The following is a 20,359-nucleotide window of genomic DNA, read 5'->3' as shown; positions in this document are numbered from 1 at the left end:
CCGGGAACCCGGGCGTGGGAAGCGAGAACGCTACCGCACGACCACGAGATGCGGGCAATTGTATTTTCGAGAACTTTTTATGGGAGACGAAATTACGAGCACCTTTTTGTATTTCTGTTCTTGCTGTGTTGACGCTTGTCAAATACTGTCTTTAGTGTGTTATAACAGTTTAATTGTAACTTGATTGGAAATGGAAAATAAATTATGGAATACATATACCTATTTGTAGCTTTTTCCATAACCTTTCAGGACTTAACGCACTTCCAATATACACTATGTGATCAAATGTAACCGGACACTTAAAAATACATACGTTTTTCATATTTGGTGCACCGTGCTGCCACCTTCTGCCAGGTACTCCATATCAGTGACCTCAGCAGTCATCAGACATCGTGAGAGGGCAGAAGGGGGCGCTCCGTGGATCTCAAGAACTTATTTCATGGTCGAGCGGCTGCTCATAGGCCACACATCATGCCGGTAAATACCAAACGATGCCTCGCTTGGTGTTAGGAGCGTAAACATTGGACGATTGAACAGTGGAAAAAAGTTGTATGGAGTGAAGAATCACGGTACACAATGTGGCGATCCGATGGCATGGTGTGGGTATGGCGAACTCCCGGTGAACGTCATCTGCTAGCGTGTATAGTGCCAACAGTAATATTCGGTAGCGGTGGTCTTATGGCGTGGTCGTATTTTTCATGGCTCTGAGCACTACGCGACTTAACTTCTGAGGTCATCAGTCGCCTAGAACTCGGAACTAATTAAACCTAACTAACCTAAGGACATCACACACATCCATGCCCGAGGCAGGATTCGTACCTGCGACCGTAGCGGTCGCTCGGTTCCAGACTGTAGCGCCTAGAACCGCACGACCACTCCGGCCGGCCATATTTTTCATGGAGGAGGGCTTGCACCCATTGTTGTTTTACATGGAACTATCGCACCACAGGCCTACATTGATGTTTTAAGCACCTTCTTGCTTCCCACTGTTGAAGAGCAATTCGGGGATGGCGATTGCATCTTTCAACACGATCGACGACTTGTTCATAATATACGGCCTATGGGGTAATGGTTACACGACGATAACATCCCTGTAATGGACTGGCCTGCACAGAGTCTGATCTGTATCCTATATAATACCTTTGGGATGTTTTAGAACGCAGACTTCGTGCCAGACCTCACCGACCGACATCGATACCTCTCTTCAGTGCAGCACTCCTTGAAGAATGGGCTGCCATTTTCGAAGAAACCTTCCAGCACCTGATTGAACGTGTGCCTGCGAGAGTGGAAGCTGTCATCAAGGCTAAGGGTGGGCCAACACCATACTGAATAACAGCATTACCGGTGGAGGGCGCCATGAAATTTCAGCCAGGTTTCCGGATACTTTGGACCATATAGTGTATTAAGGTGAAAAATTTGGGCCCACTATCTTACTTGCCATTTCATATATCTTTGTAAAAGCGAACATTTCAACGTGAGAATATTTTCTTATGTTTCATTTAGCATAGCTACGCTCGTTAGCAGGCTTTTTCCGGCTTTTAGGGAGGGGCGCGCGCTTCGAATCGAATCTGCTCTGGGGATTAACGACGGGGGCCGGTCAAAGAAAAGTGTTTGAAGAAACAGATCTTTGTATTGCAGAAAAAAAAGGATCGTTCATAATTTCACTGGTATTCTTCAGCATACCACGTATTTCTTTGTTCAGTTAAGAGAGATTATACTAATTAGAAGTAACAGTATATATGTAGTCTGAGATACGCAACAAGTAAAGATCTGTGTGTGTAATAGCCACTGACAACCACATATTCTCGTAAAAAAATTCTTATTTTGATTGCATATACATGAATATTATTGTATGATTACTATGAAACACCATCTTTGGCATACGCTGGAAAATAGCACACGTAAGGCAAGCCAAATTACGTTAACGTAGATAAATCACATACTCATCGAGTACCGTATATATAAATAACATGCTGTAAGAAAGTTTTGCCTTCCGTCATACCGATACGGCCGATGATGGTCGAACACCAGAAAATAGACCGATAAAATAAACATCTACTAAAAGGCGGTTTACGTCAAATACATAATTATTAATACGACACATTTACAATAAAATAGTGTGGGGTAGGTTCGAGGTAGTACTTCAGGCGGAAGACCTGGAGCCACTAGACAAATAAAAACAAGGCACAAGGTAACTACACGTAGGCCGCATCATTACAAAGCAGCAAATAAACTATGCAACTAATATTTCGACCGGCTCAGCACTCGTTCTCTTCAGAATTGCTCTGTAGTTTAGACGTAGGAAGACTAAACGTAAGCTTTGTAGTAGGTTTTTTACATCATAATGACGTGACCTAACATCCAAGAAGATTTTATTCACACTTTTGCGTGTTTCAAAGTAGGTAGTAGCACTCCTCTAGTGCCAGAATTCCTAAACCGTATTGATATTCTGGTGAGCTGGCAGATAGAGGTGCTTACAGGTCCTTCTCGGAGAATGGATGAATATCGAGACGTACGTTGCAGTCATTTAGTGGCTCAAGTATTCTCGAACCAGTTCTTTCGTTATGTCACTGCTCCCGCAGATCAGCTTAATAGTGTTCGAATATGCAGCGTAGTATTATATTATTAAGTATACGCATACAAAAGAGTTGTGCTGCAAACTTATTACTGCACTGTACAGTACACCAAAACAGTGAACTGTTTCTCGAGACTTCCTCTGCAGGATGTACGTGAACATGACAGTGACAGCCTGTAGTGCAGCTAGCGGGGTTCTGACATACCATCCAGAACCTCAAGCCGATCAAATACTTTTGGTTCTGTAGTACTGTTTATCTGTTCCAGTGTTCATGAGTGTCCAATCGCTGTCAAAGTTCAAACCTGGAGACGAAGAGACAATATGAACTGTTAACCAGTGGAAATGCTATTATTGTTGACTTAGGCACAAATTTAATGGTTTATGAATTAATGGAGTCGCGCAAATGTTCTCAGTGTGATAGAGATACAAACATAACTGAGGTAGCGAACTGAACGCATTATTTTGTAGCTAGTCACTCGAGATTAACGATTCACTTCATCGAAACAATCTGCAAACAACGCTATCAAACTCTCAGCGATTCTGAGTTATGACTAATCCCACGAAATGAAGAGGAGAAATATTAGTACGATGGTTATATTAAACTGATTGCAGTTTCTTGCGACAATGTCAGAACAGGAGTAATACTGCACCGATGGCAGAGATAACCAAACAGCTATACAGGAGTGTAGTACTTGATAGATAGCCATACCGTTGCAGACCATTAGCCAGTTCTATGCCTGAGAACAACCGGTGACTAACGATAGCATCCAGAATTAATCCATCGGTGCGGCACACGAAAATCTCCACCCTGTACTTCTATCTCTGGTCACCGCACGTCACAGAGGGATACTGATTGAGATAGGAAAAGCAAAACCAGAATTACGCGCCTGGACTGATGATTTATTCACTGAATGTCAAATAACCAACGGTACAGACATTCGTATCCAAATACTGAGATATGTCAACAGGCAGAATGAGGCGCTGGTGCCGGAAATACCTATATACGACAACAAGTGTCTGGCGCGGTTCTTAGATCGATTACTGCCACTACAATGGCAGATTATCAAGATTTAAGTGAATTTGAACATGGTGTTGTAGTTGGCACACAAGCTCTGGGACACAGCATGAAATGGGGATTTTCCCGTACGACCATTTCACGAGTGTACCGTGAATATCAGGAATCCGGTAAAACATCAAATCACCGACATCGCTCCGACCGGAAAAGATCCTGCAAGAACGGGACAAACGACGACTGATGAAAGTCTTTCAACTTGATAGAAGCGCAACACCTCCGCAATTTGCTGCAGATTTCATGTGTCAGCTTGCGAACCATTCAGCAAACATCATCGATATGGGCTTTCGGAGCCTAAGGCCCACTCATGTACCCTTGACGACCGCACGACACAAAGGTTTACGCCTCGCCTGGGATCGTCAACCCCGACATTGAACTGTTGATGACCGGAAATATGTTGCCTGGTCGAACAAGTCTCGTTTCAAATTGTATCGAGTGCATGGACTGTACGGGTATGGAGACAACTTCATGAATCCATGGACCCTACATGTCAGCAGAGGACTGTCTAAGTTAGTGGGGGCTCTATATTCGTGTGGAGTGCGTGCAGTTGGAGTGTATGGGACACGTCTAGATACGACTCTGACAGGTGACACGTACGTAAGCATCCTGTCAGATCACCTGCATTCATTCATTTCCATTAGACTTTGGCTATTCCAGAGAACAACACGACACCCCACACGTCGTCAATTGCTACAGAGTGGGTACAGGAATACTCGTCGGTGTTTGAACACTTGCACTGACCACCAGACTCCCCGGACATGAACATTATTCAGCATATTTGGGATCCCTTGCAACGAGCTGTTGAGAAGAGCTCTCCATCCCGTCGTACTCTTACGGATTTATGGACTGCCCTGCAGAATTCATGTTGCCAATTCCGTCCAGCAGTACTTCAGACATCAGTCGAGTCCACAGCACATCAAAGAAAGAGCTACTAGGTATACTAAGTAAGCAAAGAGGTCTTTAGGAAACCTATGTCAGTAGAAAGAATGAGTTAATGGAACAGCTGAGGATTTCAAGAAGCGTCAGTTTGGTACTACAAACAGCAGTAGAGGTGGTAAGTTGTTGGGGAAGACAAACGTTGCAGCAAATAAAACAAACGACTAATAATGTACATAGCAGGCATGTACAGGATGAGTACAATGAAAGTTAAATTTTCAAACCTATGTAGAAATAACATCACTGGCCAGAATGACGTCAAACTGCAACGGAATATTTTCGGAGAAGGGGGGAAACTCATGGCAGAAGAAAAATAGAAAGTACAAAACGTAGCAATAGATGGCTCTGTAAGCATCATAATTTGATAGTGGTCGTCTAAAAATGACAAATGAATCATACAGCAATGCCTAATGTGTACGTTTGACGTTAAACTAACTGTAATACTCAGTGTGCACGGGTGTACAGGTGTGATGCTGTTAGTTACGTAAGCCCATCCACCACGGCAAGCTCATATCACACTCCACCACGGCAAGGTCATATCACACCGGATGGGAAAAATCGGTTCTCAGTGGTCCTGAGGCCAACAACCGCATAAAAAGCGTCAACCAAAATCAAATCGGATTATTAATTTCCGTGTGACTGGCGCAAAATAAAGTGCAATATGCTCTCCACCGTTTTCTGCAACAAGTTGAAATCGAGAAACAGGAAGTTCCACAGCAGATCAAAGTGTTTCCGGGATCACGCTCAAAATGTGTTGCGCAATCCGTGCCTTCAATGCAGTTAAGTTTCCAGTCGGAACACTGAACACAACATCTTTCGGATAGTCCCACAGCCAGAGGTCGCATGGATTAATATCAGGTGATCGGAACGTCCAGGCTGTAGGGAAATGGCGGGTGATAATTCCAGCATTTCCGAAATGGCGCTTCAGCAGCTGCTTAACTAGATTTGCAATGCTCGGAGGTGCGCCATGTTGTATAAAAAGATCCCATTCGCCCATCCACACTGTTGGAGAGCTGGAATGACGTGTTTGCGAAAAAGTCACTCATTGCGCTTACCAGTGACGGTACGGCCCTATGATAAATGATGCCGTAAACCTCACACAGTGACCTTTTCGGGATGAAGTGATGCTGGCTGATTGATGAGTGGATTTTCCGTTGCCCATATTCGACAGTTCTGTGTATTTACATATCCTGTCAAATGGAAGTGGGCTTCGTACGTCCACAGAATCTTCCGCGGCCAGGAATTGTCCACTTCCATGCGAGCAAGAAATTCTAAAGCAAAAGTCTCTCTTGCTGGAAGGTCAACAGGAAGCAACTCGTGCACATGGGTAATTTTGAATGGATAGCAAGCAAGGATGTTTCGTAGCATTTTACGCACCATGCGCACGCGTAGGACCAAAGTTAGGGCAATTCTCTGTACACTACACGTTTGCACACCACCACTCGTCTCCTCCTGCGTTGCTGTGACCACTGCTTACACTGACGTCGAGTCAATTCGCTTCCTCCCTCTACCAGGTTGCACACTAAAAGAACCCGCCTTGTCGAATTTCCGAATCATGTTCTCCAAATCCACCTCAGTCATCGGACCAACGCCTTTTTCCAAATCCTTCACTGTCTACATCTACATCTACATTTATACTCCGCAAGCCACCAAACGGTGTGTGGCGGAGGGCACTTTACGTGCCACTGTCATTACCTCCCTTTCCTGTTCCAGTCGCGTATGGTTCGCGGGAAGAACGACTGTCTGAAAGCCTCCGTGCGCGCTCTAATCTCTCTGATTTTACATTCGTGATCTCCTCGGGAGGTATAAGTAGGCGGAAACAATATATTCGATACCTCATCCAGAAACGCACCCTCTCGAAACCTGGCGAGCAATCTACACCGCGATGCAGAGCGCCTCTCTTGCAGAGTCTGCCACTTGAGTTTATTAAACATCTCCGTAACGCTATCACGGTTACCAATTAACCCTGTGACGAAACGCGCCGCTCTTCTTTGGATCTTCTCTATCTCCTCCGTCAAACCGATCTGGTACGGATCCTGCACTGATGAGCAATACTCAAGTATAGGTCGAACGAGTGTTTTGTGAGCCACCTCCTTTGTTGATGGACTACATTTTCTAAGCACTCTCCCAATGAATCTCAACCTGGTACCCGCCTTACCAACAATTAATTTTATATGATCATTCCACTTCAAATCGTTCCGCACACATATTCCCAGATATTTTACAGAAATAACTGCTACCAGTGTTTGTTCCGCTATCATACAATCATACAATAAAGGATCCTTCTTTCTATGTATTCGCAATACATTACATTTGTCTATGTTAAGGGACAGTTGCCACTCCCTGCACCAAGTGCCTATCCGCTGCAGATCTTCCTGCATTTCCCTACAATTTTCTAATGCTGCAACTTCTCTGTATACTACAGCATCATCCTCAACTTATGCAGGGCGACGTGTGCACAGTCATCATCCCGCATTGAGACAGTCATGGCGAACGTCGCAGACGCGAAAGGAGGATAAGCCGTGTACCCGGCGTGATTATACCAACTTCAGTGGGTCGTATGCATGACAGGTGTTTTCATTTGCGTATTCTGACACATACAGCGCCATATATTGATGAATCTTCACACTATTTTTTCTCTGCCTTACGTTTTCCCTCCTCTCCGATAATATTCCGTTGCAATGTGACGTCATTCTGACCAGTGGTGCTATTTCACAGCGTGTTAAAAGTTTAATTATAATCACCCTGTACAATACGTAACCAAAAGTCTCTGGACACCCCTGTGTAATCTGAATTGACCACTATATTTCATGAAAAGGAGACGCGGAGTGTTGTCTTGTCAGTAGAGATGCAGTAACAGGAGCTCGTGTCGGTCAGAATAGCTCGGTGACTTCGAATATTCGGCTGGTCACTGGCTATCACTTGAGTAACAAATCCTTCTGATACATTTCATCGAGTTGGACTATAGGTATTGTGACAGCGAAGTGGTAACGCGAAGGAACAAACACATCTAAACCAAGACAAAGCATACCTCATGTCCTGACGGTCAGGGACAGTCTAGTACTGCTGAGAATGGGTGTAAATAACCACTCGTGAATTCCAAAGTGTTACCAGCAGTTCATCTACCACGATTACTGAGCGTACCGAATTAAAAAGAATGGGCTACAATGGGATCCTCGTAAGTGACACATTTCTGAAGTCAGAGTTAAGCGACGCATGAGGCGGTGTGAAGGACGCCGCCACAGGATACTGGACGACTGGAAACTAGTGAAAAGGGGTGATGAATCACTGTGTGGCAATCCGATGGGAATGTTTGGGTTTGTCGAACTTCTGGAGCACAGTACACGCCAACATGTGTAGTGTCAACAGCGAAGCATGAAGGAGGTAATGTTAGGATATGGGGGTGTTTTTCGTGCTTCGGGTGCGGTACTCTCATTGAAATTTTGAAAACATTACATATGGAAGATTACAGTATTATATACTGCAATTTTGTCAAATAAAGGTATGTATGGAGACGGGGGCTGTTACATGAAATAAACTGTTCGTGGAATACAGCACCCAGCCACAAATTAGTTTTAGGTTACTTTATTAAAAAAAACCGTTAACGGTATCGAATTTACGCATCTCACCCTCGGACAGATTTCTTGTTTTCGCCAAACCAAATGAGATATTGGTTTACCCAAGAGTTGCCCCATGATAAACAATAATTCACAGTTACAACTGCGTACCAGGGATAGCTGCGCTACAGCAGCGGTGAGTTACTGCTTACCCTACGGCAACTCACATGACAAGCAGTTCGTCATTTGTTTTGACGAAAGCATGACAGCCGTCTGAGAATCAATCGTGTTAGTTAGAGATCGGTAAGGTTACTGTTTAAATAAAGTAACGTAAAACCAGTTTGTGGCTGATTGCTGTATTCTATCAACAAGTTATTATACACCACGTATTGCTGAGAAACAATTGTGAGGCGATGGCTACTTCTAGCAGCATGATAATGCACCGTACCTTGAGGCAGCATTTGCGAGACATTGGTCTGAGTACCTCAACATTCCAGAAATTGGCTTACCTGCATAGAATCACGACCTGAAGGCAATGGAAAAGCCTTTGGGATAAGCTAGAACGTCGACTTCGCTCCAGGCTCCAGCATCCAACATTAGTACGTTCTCTGGTTCAGGCCTCAGGAGAAGAATGGGCTGCTGTTCCTCCAGAGTCATTCAGACACGTCGTTGAAAATGTCCCTAGTTGACGTTAAGCCGTTATAAAGGGGAGGGCTGACACACCCCACGTTAATGTCCCGTAATACACTACTGGCCATTAAAATTGCTACACCATGAAGAAATACAGATGATAAACGGGTAATCATTGGACAGATATATTATACTAGAACTGACATGGGATTGTATTTTCACGCAATTTGGGTGCACAGATCCTGAGAAATCAATACCCAGAACAACCACCTCTGGCCGTAATAACGACCTTGATACACCTGGGCATTGAGTCAAACAGAGCTTGGATGGCGTGTACAGGTACATCTGCCCATGCAGCTTCAACACGATACCACAGTTCATCAAGAGTAGTGACTGGCGTATTGTGACGAGCCAATTGCTCGGCCACCATTGACCAGACGTTTTCAGTTGGTGAGGGATCTGGAGAGTGTGCTGGCCAGGGCAGCAGTCGAACTCTTTCTGTATCCAGAAAGGCCCGTACAGGACCTGCAACATGCGGTCGTGCATTATACTGCTGAAATGTAGGGTTTCGCAGGGATCGAATGAAGGGTAGAGCCACGGGTCGTAACACACCTGAAATGTAACGTCTACAGTTCAAAGTGCCGTCAATGCGAACAAGAGGTGACCGAGACTTGTAACCAAAGGCACCCCATACCATCACGCCAGGTAATACGCCAGTATGGCGATGACGAATACACGCTTCCAATGTTCGTTCACCGCAATTTCGCCAAACACGGATGCGACCATCATGATGCTGTAAACAGAACCTGGATTCATCCAAAAAAATGACGTTTGGCCATTCGTGCACCATCGCAGGCGCTCCTGTCTGTGATGCAGCGTCAAGGGTAACCGCAGCCATGGACTCTGAGTTGATAGTCCATGCTGCTGCAAAAGTCGTCGAACTGTTCGTGCAGATGGTTCTTGTCTTGACTCAGGGATCGAGACGTGGCTGCACGATCCGTTACCGCCTTGCGGATAAGATGCCAGTCATCTCGACTGCTAGTGATACGAGGCCGTTGGGATCCATCACAGCGTTCCGTATTACCCTCCTGAACCCACCGATTCCATGTTCTGCTAACTGTCATTGAATCTCGACCAACACGAGCAGCAATGTCGCGATACGATACACCGCAATCGCGATAGGCTACAATCCGACCTTTATCAAAGTTGGAAACGTGATGGTACGCATGTCTCCTACTTACACGAGGCATCACAACAACGTTTCACCTGGCAACGCCGGTCAACTGCTGTTTGTGTATGAGAAATCAAGTGGAAACTTTCCTCATGTGCACACGTTGTAGGTGTCGCCACCGGCACCAACATTGTGTGAATGCTCTGAAAAGCTAATCATTTGCATATCACGGCATCTTCTTCCTGTCAATTTAATTTCGCGTCTGTATCACGTCATCTTCGTGGTGTAGCAATTTTAATGGCCAGTAGTGTAGTTATCCAGATACTTTTGATCAGATAGTGTAGATATGGGAAGATCAGCATAAGATTGCCGGCTGATGTGGCCGAGCGGTTCTAGGAGCTTCAGTTCGAAACCGCGCTGCTACTACGGTTGCAGGTTCGAATCCTGCCTCGGGCATGGATGTGTGTGATGTCCTTAGGTTAGTTAGGTGTAAGTAGTTCTACGTTCTAGGGGACTGATGACCAAAGATATTAAGTCCCATAGTGCTCAGAGCCATTTGAACCATTTTTTTAACTATTTTTGAACCGAGCGGTTCTAGGCGTTTCAGTCCGAAACTGTGCTGCTACTACAGTCGTAGGCTCGAATGCTGACTCGGGCGTGGGTATGTGTCATGTCCTTAGGTAAGTTAGGTTTAAGTTTTTCTAAGTCTAGGGGACTGATGACTTCAGATGTTAAGTCCCATAGTCCTTAGACCCATTTGAATCAACACAAGATAGGAAGAGATGAAGGATGGCATCAAACCCACAGAAAGAACCGAAACGCTTGTCAAAAGCTGTTGAATTCACTCGATGCACAAGACTCTGGTCTCTAGCTTAGATGGATCAGGGCTTGGACAGTAGCGTAAAGGTACAAATAAATTGGCGCCTCTACGCACCGCGCGGAGCTTGCTCAACACGGATGTAGACGTAAAACCAATATGTGGTTAGGAACAACAATAGCTCGTCACGGTATTACAAAAAGATAGCGATCAGTGGGAGACAAGGATCTCTTTCAGAGGGGTCGCAGTACAGAAGTTGCGTGCGCTTGCCGTTCGGCACCGGTGTGAGCTACGGCGCAATCGCCGTTCCCTACAGGCCGTAATGACGGCTGCCCTGCATTACGCCAGTGGGAGCAGTGGGGGCGGCGGGGGCGGCGCCGGAATGGCCGGAGGCACGCGACGCCGCACACACAGCCGCCGGCGCGGCCAGAATTGCCTGGGGGCGCCAAGCCGCCTCGTAATGACCCAGGCTCACCTCACCGCACCTCACGGGTAGCGCGCAGGCGCCGGCACGGGCGCACTGTTCTTAATGACGCGGCGTGGGGCCAGGCGGAAGTTTTCAGCTGTTTGTACAGGGACGCTTGCCGACACAAAATTACCCTGCATCGGCATTTCGAGGCATGGTGAAAAGCGCGCGCGCGATAGGATCTATTGGTGTTTTGCATAGGTTATATAGTCGATTAAAGTTTGCTTTTAGAGAGATTGAATTTCATAAATAACAAGAAAACATTGATGACTCAGGGAAACACAACTGCTACGACGTTATATTCTCATCACAATACTGGTACATAATGTTACCAGTTGCAAAGCTACAGCAATTATTATTTACTTATTTTTTAAAACTTTCGTCAAAAGTCCATCTCAATATCTATCTTATATCTGACCTCTACTATACCTACCCAGGGAGTCCCAGTGAAGTTGCGAGAAAATTCTACGAACTCTGGAGGGTGTCTTGAGGAACAAATAGTGATGAACCCACGTCCAGGAACGTCGTCCGATGGGACTACATAGCGTCGAAGTTACAGGGGCGGCGCCTGCTCCTAGGCTAACCATTTCGCAGGAAACGTGGCTTCGCTGACGGACCGTACACAGAGCGTCTCGCAATGTTATTTATTGTTAAGTACTCGCGACTAATGCGACTGGCCTCGGCGATGGCCAGTGGAGAGGATAGGGCTAGCTGATGCATAGGGGGGCTTTATCCCCTGGAATGCGAAGCTTCAAACTGGAAGCCACTAAAATCTCCGGTGTTTTATGGTATACAGAGGAAAAACTAACTGCAAGATGGAACTGTCATCTACGGACCAAGGCAACAGAGCAACGCGTTCATAGGAGACAAGGGCTGTCTACGCAGCAGCTATCTCCATGTCCTCCACCGGAGATCGTAGCAATCACTAACGAGCACTGAATAGCAAACAACAGTGCGAGAAGTTTGGCCTACGGTTCGTCAGCGTACAAAGTCACGTTAGCTGCCGATGAAATGGTGTAGTAGCAGGCACCGGTGCCTATAACTGCGATGCCGTGTAGTTTCGTTGGATGACTTTTCTGGACGTGGGTTCCTGTCTTCGTTCCTCAACAAAACCTCTACAAACTCTCGAAGTTTGTCGCAACTTCCATGTGACATCCTATATACAGGATGAAGAAAAATTCATGCACTCGGACTTCTCAGACCGATTCCTGTTTCAACTCACCTAAATCTGGGAGGATACACAAATGTGAAATAATTTTCCTAAGCCCTTTGTAATTCGCTAGACCATAGCCTATGTTAGTACAGCTACGCAGCCTGGTACGAGAAGCCTGCTTGGCAGTGTTTCCAATGCAAATGCCGTTTCCGGCCACCTTGCTCTCACATTCTACTTCATTTCTCGAATTCTTTTACGACAAGGATCAGCGACAACATTAGCAAACACCATATCACTGTAAATATCTTCTCAAGAGCTGTCGAATGCGGTTATAAAAAGTGTACGGTTCTATTAAAATAAAAAAAAATAAAAAAATAAAAAACGCACACGTATTTCAAATGGTTCAAATGGCTCTGAGCACTATGGGACTTAACTTCTGAGGTCATCAGTCCCCTAGAACTTAGAACTACTTAAACCTAACTAACCTAAGGACATCACACACATCCACGCCTGAGGCAGGATTCGAACCTGCGACCGTAGCAGTCGCGCGGTTCCGGACTGAAGCGCCTAGAACCGCACGGCCACAACGGCCAGCTACACTTATTTCAGTATCTCAGTTGATACCAGTTTTGGAAACATTAACCACACAAGAACATACGTGTTCCTTAACGCTTCAACATTTGTCGAAAACCTCGCTTCGATATGTGTAAGTATTCACGAAATAAGATGGGTCTTGCGTCATTAAACCTGTATACATGGTGACGAAAAATTCGCGCACCCGGACTTCGCAGCGCGATTACTTACATACTGGCAACACAAAAATGTCTGTCACAAAATTTCATCCCGCTCGTATTTCGGGCAGTAAATGGACGTTAAGGATTGGCAATCTGGCAACACGGTAATCACGTGTGCGGTAACTACATCTGTCAACAATTCTGGCAGTGTTGTGCGGTTGGTGCAGTGGATAGTGTTTTTGGTTGGCATTCAGGACGTGCAGGGATCGATTCTGAGTCGAGGCATATTTATTTTAATTTTCTTACAGTAGTCTGCTGCTACGGTACCTGGTGTCTTAATCACCTCAGTATCAAGGGGTCTCGGACCAGGCTCCGTAGGTCTACAGGCTAGAATCTAGCGCATTACAAAGGGCTTAGGAAGACTATTTCATATTTGTGCATCCTCCCAGATTTAAGTGGGCTGCAACAGAGAAATCAATTGTTCGTTCTTCAAAAATAAGAGGTCTTCTACGTTGCAAAAAGCAACTACTCTATTAAACATCTAAACGTTAGAAGGAAGATCATCCTATCTTTTCTTGTGCATAGCTGTGTGCTTCTAAGAGGTAAAATACATACTGTCTGACAACTGTCTACCTACACTACTCTCAATCATATCATATGGTTGAAGTTCAAGTGGCTCTGAGCACTATGGGACTTAACATCTGAGGCCATCAGTCCCGTAGAACTTAGAACTACTTAAACCTAACTAACCTAAGGACATCACACACATCCATGCCCGAGGCAGGATTCGAACATGTGACCGTGGCGGTCGCGCGGTTCCAGACTGGAGCACCTACAACCGCTCCGCCACACCGGCCGGCATATCAAATGGAATGCATTCGTTGAACTAAGCATTTTATCAAAAATGCGTTGACGACCACCTGTATATCGCAAAATAAATATTCTTCTTAACGAAAAGTCGTTTCATGCTGAACGTAAGAGCGTGATGACAGTGTTACCAGCTACGTTCAGTACACGCTGTGGACTCTATTGACATTGTAGTGCAGTTTCGTACACACACAAATGAAATAAAAACAATTTACTTACAATGATTCGGCAACCACCTGAATCACATAACACTAATTTTGTATTTCAAAAAATGTGTTCAGACTGTTGACCATGGGCTGAAAGGCACACCAGCAATCACCGTTCGAAAGAACAATCAACAAATGTCACTACGGTGGATGGCATAGCAGAGAATCCACTTCGACGAGACGTATTGTCTGGCGTAGCTGGGGCTTCGTCATAAACTGAATCTTTGAATGATCTCCAAAGAAAGAAACCAAGAGGAATGAAATAGGGGGCCTCGCAGGCCATTTGACAACAGAATTTCGTCCTGCCCAACTTCCAGGACAGTTCTCAGTTAGTTGCAACAAGGGACTAGTGAGCTGGACAATCGTCGGGTTGCAGCCACATACACTGCATACCTCTTCTAGAAGAACCGACAGAATTCTCCTTAGAAATTGAGCATACGAATGTCCATTTAGATTAAGTGAAGTCCCACTGTATAGTTTCCTATAATGTTGCACGTTTACGCTACACGGCTCCTGACAGAATCAATGTGGATTTTGAGCTGTCCAATAGTGCATGTTATGCTAGTTTACATTAGCGTGACTAGTAAACGTTGCTTCATTCGTGAAGAGTACACGTTGGAAAAACCTTGGGTGGCCTCTCCGTTGCTAAGGGTAAAACGACAAAATTCTGTACGACGTTCGAAATCACGGCCGTCGAGTGCCTGATGTAGTGACAGATGACAGGGATGGAAATTCTGTCTATGCAAGTTGCGAATGACACTCGTCTGGCTGGTTCCACATTTCTTGGAAATATGACTGGTACCAATGTGCGTATTCATTAGCTTCGTAGCCACAACAGCATTTCCTGCTCTCTATCAGTTGCAATCTTTTTCCTTCTCCTCTTTTTGACGTTCATGCAGCCTGCCCGCAGTAGAGTCTTGATAATTCGTGCAATTGCCTGGCGCGCCGGACACTAGTGATCCGGATAGGTAGGGCCCTATACCGATGTAATGTTGTTACCCCGTTTGTTTTACATTCACCATAGAAAAGTAGTATATCTAAGCTCTTCTCATTCTTGTACATGTCTGCACGGAACGAATGTTCAAACAGAAGCGAGCGGCCTGCAGTGCGGACAAGTAAACAAGCAAATGTGTTGACGTTCTGACTCAATGTAGCTCGACAGCTACGACTGGCGCTGTTTACACGCTAATGCCGATTCCGGCCACCATGCTCTCACATTCCAAAACATACTTGAAATCTTTTCGACAAGTTTCAACGTCAACATTAACAAACGCTGTATCACTGTAAAGACCTTCTCAAGGGCTATCGAGTGCAGTTATAAGAAATATACCGCTCCATTGAAAAAACGTATTTGCTTCAATGTCTCCCTTGATACCAGAGCTAAAAACATTGTCCAAACAGAAACATACATGCCCCTCGACGCTCTAACATTTGCCGGAAACCGCGTGTCGATGAGTGTAACGTTTCACGAGATACATGGGGTGTTACGTCATACGTAACTCACCCTGTATAAATTAAAGTCCCCCAGATAGATTCTGTCTGTATGTTTGGGCTAGTCTTAGGAATTACTGTACTGATTCTGACATTGTTTTCAGTAATAGATAAACTGATCCACGAGGAAGAATGTGTGTCCAATTTATAAACATTTCCCGTAAATTGGGTGAACTGTCCTGGATTAAAGACTCCCACCACTGTCAAAACGATATCATTGCAGTCTGATGATGGATGGCAGAAATCTTTGGAACCTTATAAGACCGCCCGATTGCGGTGCCAGGCGGACCACAACAGGGAGGCTAGTTCGAGCTACTGCCAAATTCCTGAGTGACCTGCGATGCGGGATGTGTCAGATATTAAGCTGATGAGAACACATCTTACTGGTAAAGGGTTAATGTTCAGGAAAATGTAGGAAAAGATCACACAGGAAGTGTGGCTCCCGCTGTAACGGTACTGTATTCAGGTGGCCGGCGGATGGCCGCAACTCGCTCTGAACTGGTGCTGCAGTCAGGCAAACTGGGAGGCAAGCTCCTCGTAGTTCCCTCCACTGCCACGAATCTCACTCCGAAGTCCGCATAAATATGGAATAGGTAATATGCAATCTCCCTGAGAACTTGCCTGGCGTGCGCTGCTTAAATCGCATAATTTATGTGGAAGTGATGATATTCAGCTAACTAACTTTTTTGTTCTCTGACTTTTAATCATAACTCTGTGATGTGGTCCCACGTCATACAAGTCATCCGGCTGGGTCGTATTGCTAATTTCGTCATTTTACATAAACGTTCGTTGATATGCAATAGACAAATTAAATTATAACATAAAGTAGTGCTAGGTAGGTTCATATGGGACCAAACTTCTGAGGTCATCGGTCCCTAGGACTACACACTACTTAATCAAACTTACGCTGAGGACTACACTTACACCCATGCCCGAGGGAGGACTCGGACCTCCGACGTGGGGACCCGAGCGAACCATGGCAAGGAGCCTAGGACAGCGTAGCTACACCGCGTGGAATCATATGTAGCAGTCACATTAAGTAATATGAAACACTTTACACTAGAGATACATGTATTTTGAAAGGCAAATTGTCTTCTGTAATGCACAAGCTGCTAATGATGTTCATGCCGCTGACACTAATCCGGCAACAAGATTACCTTTATCTCCAAAGTGCGGCGTGCGGGCACACACACAGAGATTATATATATATATATATATATATATATATATATATACTATGCGATGAAAAGCATCCGGACACTTGGCTGAGAATGACTTACAAGTTCGTGGCACCCTCCATCAGTACTGCTGGAATTCAATATGCTGTTGGCCACCCTTAGTCTTGATGACAGCTTTCACTCTCGCAGACTTACGATCGATCAGGCGCTGCAAGGTGTCTTGGGAATGGCAGCCCATTCATCACGGAGAGCTGCATTGAGGAAAGGTATCGATGTCGGTCGGTGAGGCCTGGCACGAAGTCGACGTTCCAAAACATCCCAAAGGTGTTCCATAGGATTCAGGTCAGGACTCTGTCCAGGCCAGTCCATTACAGGGATGTTACTGCCGTGTAACCACTCCACCACAGGACGTGAACTATGAACAGGTGCTCGTTCGTGTTTAAAGATGCAGTAAAAAAAAAAAAAAAAAAAAAAAAAAGACATGGTTCAAATGGCTCTGAGCACTATGGGACTTAACATCTGAGGTCATCAATCCCCTAGAACTTAGATCTACTTAAACCTAACTAACCTAAGGACATCACACACATCCATGCCGGAGGCAGAATTCGAATCTGCGACCGTAGCGGTCGCGCGGTTCCAGACTGAAGCGCGTAGAACTGCTCGGCTACACCAGCCGGCAAAGGTGCAGTCGCTATCCCCGAATTGCTCTTCAACAGTGGGAACGCTAGAAGATGCTGTGATAGTGCCACGCAAAACAGTAAGGGGTGTAGACCCCCTCCATGAAAAAGACGACCACACCATAACACAACTGCCTCGGAATTTTACTGTTGCCACTGCACATACTGACAGATGACGTTCACTGGGCATTCGCCATACACACCCCCTGCCATCTGATCGCCACATTTTGTACAATGATTCGTCACTCCACACAATGTTTTTCCACTGCTTAATCGTCCATTGCTTACGCTCCTTACACCAAGCGAGGCGTCGTTTGGCATTTACCGGAGTGACGTGTGGCTTATGAGCAGCCGCTCAACATGGAATCCGAGTTTTATCACCTCTTGCCTAACTGTCATAGTACTTGTAGTGGATCCTGATGCAGTTTGGAATTCCTGTGTCATGGTCTAGATAGATGTCTGCCTATTACGCATTATGACCTTCTGCAATTGTCGGCTGTCTCTTGTCAGTCAACTGACCAGTTGGGCCTGTACACTTTTGTGCTGTACGTGTCCTTTCACGTTTCCACTTCACTATCACATCGGAAATGGTGTAGGCGCCCCGGTGGTCCGGGTCGCCTGTGGTGGACTGGATGGTCGAGCAGTGACCTCTCCAGTTGTCAGGATGCTAGGAAATAACTGTGGATGCGTCAGAAATGCCAAAGAATCATTATTAATTCATAACACCTTTATTCCTGCCGATTACAATGTGGCCCGCATAACACAGGCTGGCTAAGCTTGGTCATATCAACGACCTTCCCCGAGTCCTCGCTGACTCATAGCGATGACACCAGCTCCGGCCGCACAGTCTTGCTAGCGCAGCGCCGCGTGCTGTGATGTAGCGAAGGAATGTCCTTACTTCGTACTTCGGCCGCGCGTGGCTGGTGGCGCCTGGCTGGCCGGCCGGCTCGGCTGCGGACAGCAGGAGGCTCCGGGTTGGAGTCCCGGCACTGTCGGCACGAGAGGCGTTCTCGTAGTGCGGAGTGTACTCTATCCCACTCCGTCTTCTTCCCTGCTCCTCCTGGTGGCTCGTCCGCAGTGGACGGGCGGAACGGGCTGCAGTCCCCCAGCGTCGTCGGCTCACCCGGTTGTGACGGCGGATGCACAGGGCCTAGGCCGCACACGATCTCGACGACGGCTCACTGATGTGGTCAGGATTGGCGGCGAGCGAGTCTGCCGCGATGTCTGCTAATCCTGGGTTGATGATTGATAGCGGCAGCAGAGAGGACCAGAGCTGGTACTGCCGCCTCACGTCTGCTGCTGGATGGGCCGCCCTTACTGCAACATCTCCTTAATAAAGATTAACATGTCGAGCACCGAGCTGAGCGCTACGCAGCGTCCCAGTACACATGTACCTGCAAGTTTAACTGCGAGTGCCTTGTTGCTATCAAAGCTGGCGTATTTAAAGGAAGCACGAGCGACGTCCTGACGTCATGCTCGTTTGTAATGAACGCATTCGTTCCACTTACACTGCTGATTGATCTGTCGTACTCGCCCCTAAGGTGTTCTTGCGACAGAGTTACGTGTTGCGGCAGACTTACGCGAAGTTGTGAAATGCAGTACAGCTGACGCTATACCTCTGTCTTGCATTCTACGAAAGTCTCCGTTTAACACAAACCCGCGTGCTAAGCAACTCTCTCTCGCCTGTTGTGTGTAACCAGGCCATTGCCCCTGCATGACGACACATTCCATACATGTGCAATCCTCTTACCTCTAGGCTAACCTACTGCCTCTGGCTCTCGGCATAGGCAACGAAACTTTGACAATATTCCACGTTTCCAACTCTTTACTGTTCCGCGATACTACAATGGTGGACCTAGGGATGTTCAGGAGTGTGGAAGCCTCGCGTACAGACGTATGACACAAGTGACACCAAATCGCCTGACCACGTTCGAAGTCCGTGAATTGCGCGAGGGGCCTATTCTGCTCTCTCACTATGTCTAATGACTACTGAGGTCGCTGATATGGAGTACGTGGCAGTAGGTGGCAGCACGATGCACCTAATACGAAAAACGTATGTTTTCGGCGGTGTCCGGCTACTTTTGATCACATAGTGAATATAGAGGGTTTCCTAGAGTGTAATGCATTGCATTTTGTCTTTCCCAGCCGAAAAGAATGCTACGAATACGAAATAGGAGTAGAATAAAAAATATTGTTGATGCTGTTCGGATTATAATGTCTGAAGCTTAGAAAATAATTACAATTGGTAGAATTAATGCAATTTCTACATCAAAGATTAGTAAAGTTACTGCGATGTGGAAGAATCGGAGGGAGAATGGTATAACGATACGTATGTATTATTTGAAGTGTACCACCTCGCGAAGTGGCTGTGAGGTTTGAGGCATCATGTCACGGACGACGCTGTCCTCCTGCCGGAGGTTCGAGTCCTCTCCTTACCATGGGTGTGTGTGTTGTTCTTAGCGCAAGTTATTTTAAGTTAGCTTAAGTAGTGTGTAACTCTAGAGACCGATGATCTAAGCAGTTAGGTCCCTTAGGAATTCACACATATTTGATCATATTTTGAAGTCTCCTGAGTGAGTGCGCCAAGTTTCCATCACATCCGGCACATATCGTAGCTGCAGGACAATTTCAAAATGGCGGTTATATGTGATGTATTTTACAAGCAACGTGCCGTCATTGAATTTCTTACCGCAGAGAAAGAAACTGCGTGGAGTATTCACAAACGCTTGTGAAAAGTCTATGGAGCATCAGCTGTCGACAGATGTACAGTTAATCTCTGGGCACGGAGGATGAGGTCTTCAGAATGCAGTTCGGCCTGACTGCACGTTT

This window comes from Schistocerca serialis, chromosome 1 (genome assembly GCF_023864345.2).
Source record: "Schistocerca serialis cubense isolate TAMUIC-IGC-003099 chromosome 1, iqSchSeri2.2, whole genome shotgun sequence".
Classification (NCBI taxonomy): Eukaryota; Metazoa; Arthropoda; class Insecta; order Orthoptera; family Acrididae; genus Schistocerca; species Schistocerca serialis.
Note: the sequence above shows the minus strand (reverse complement) of the source record.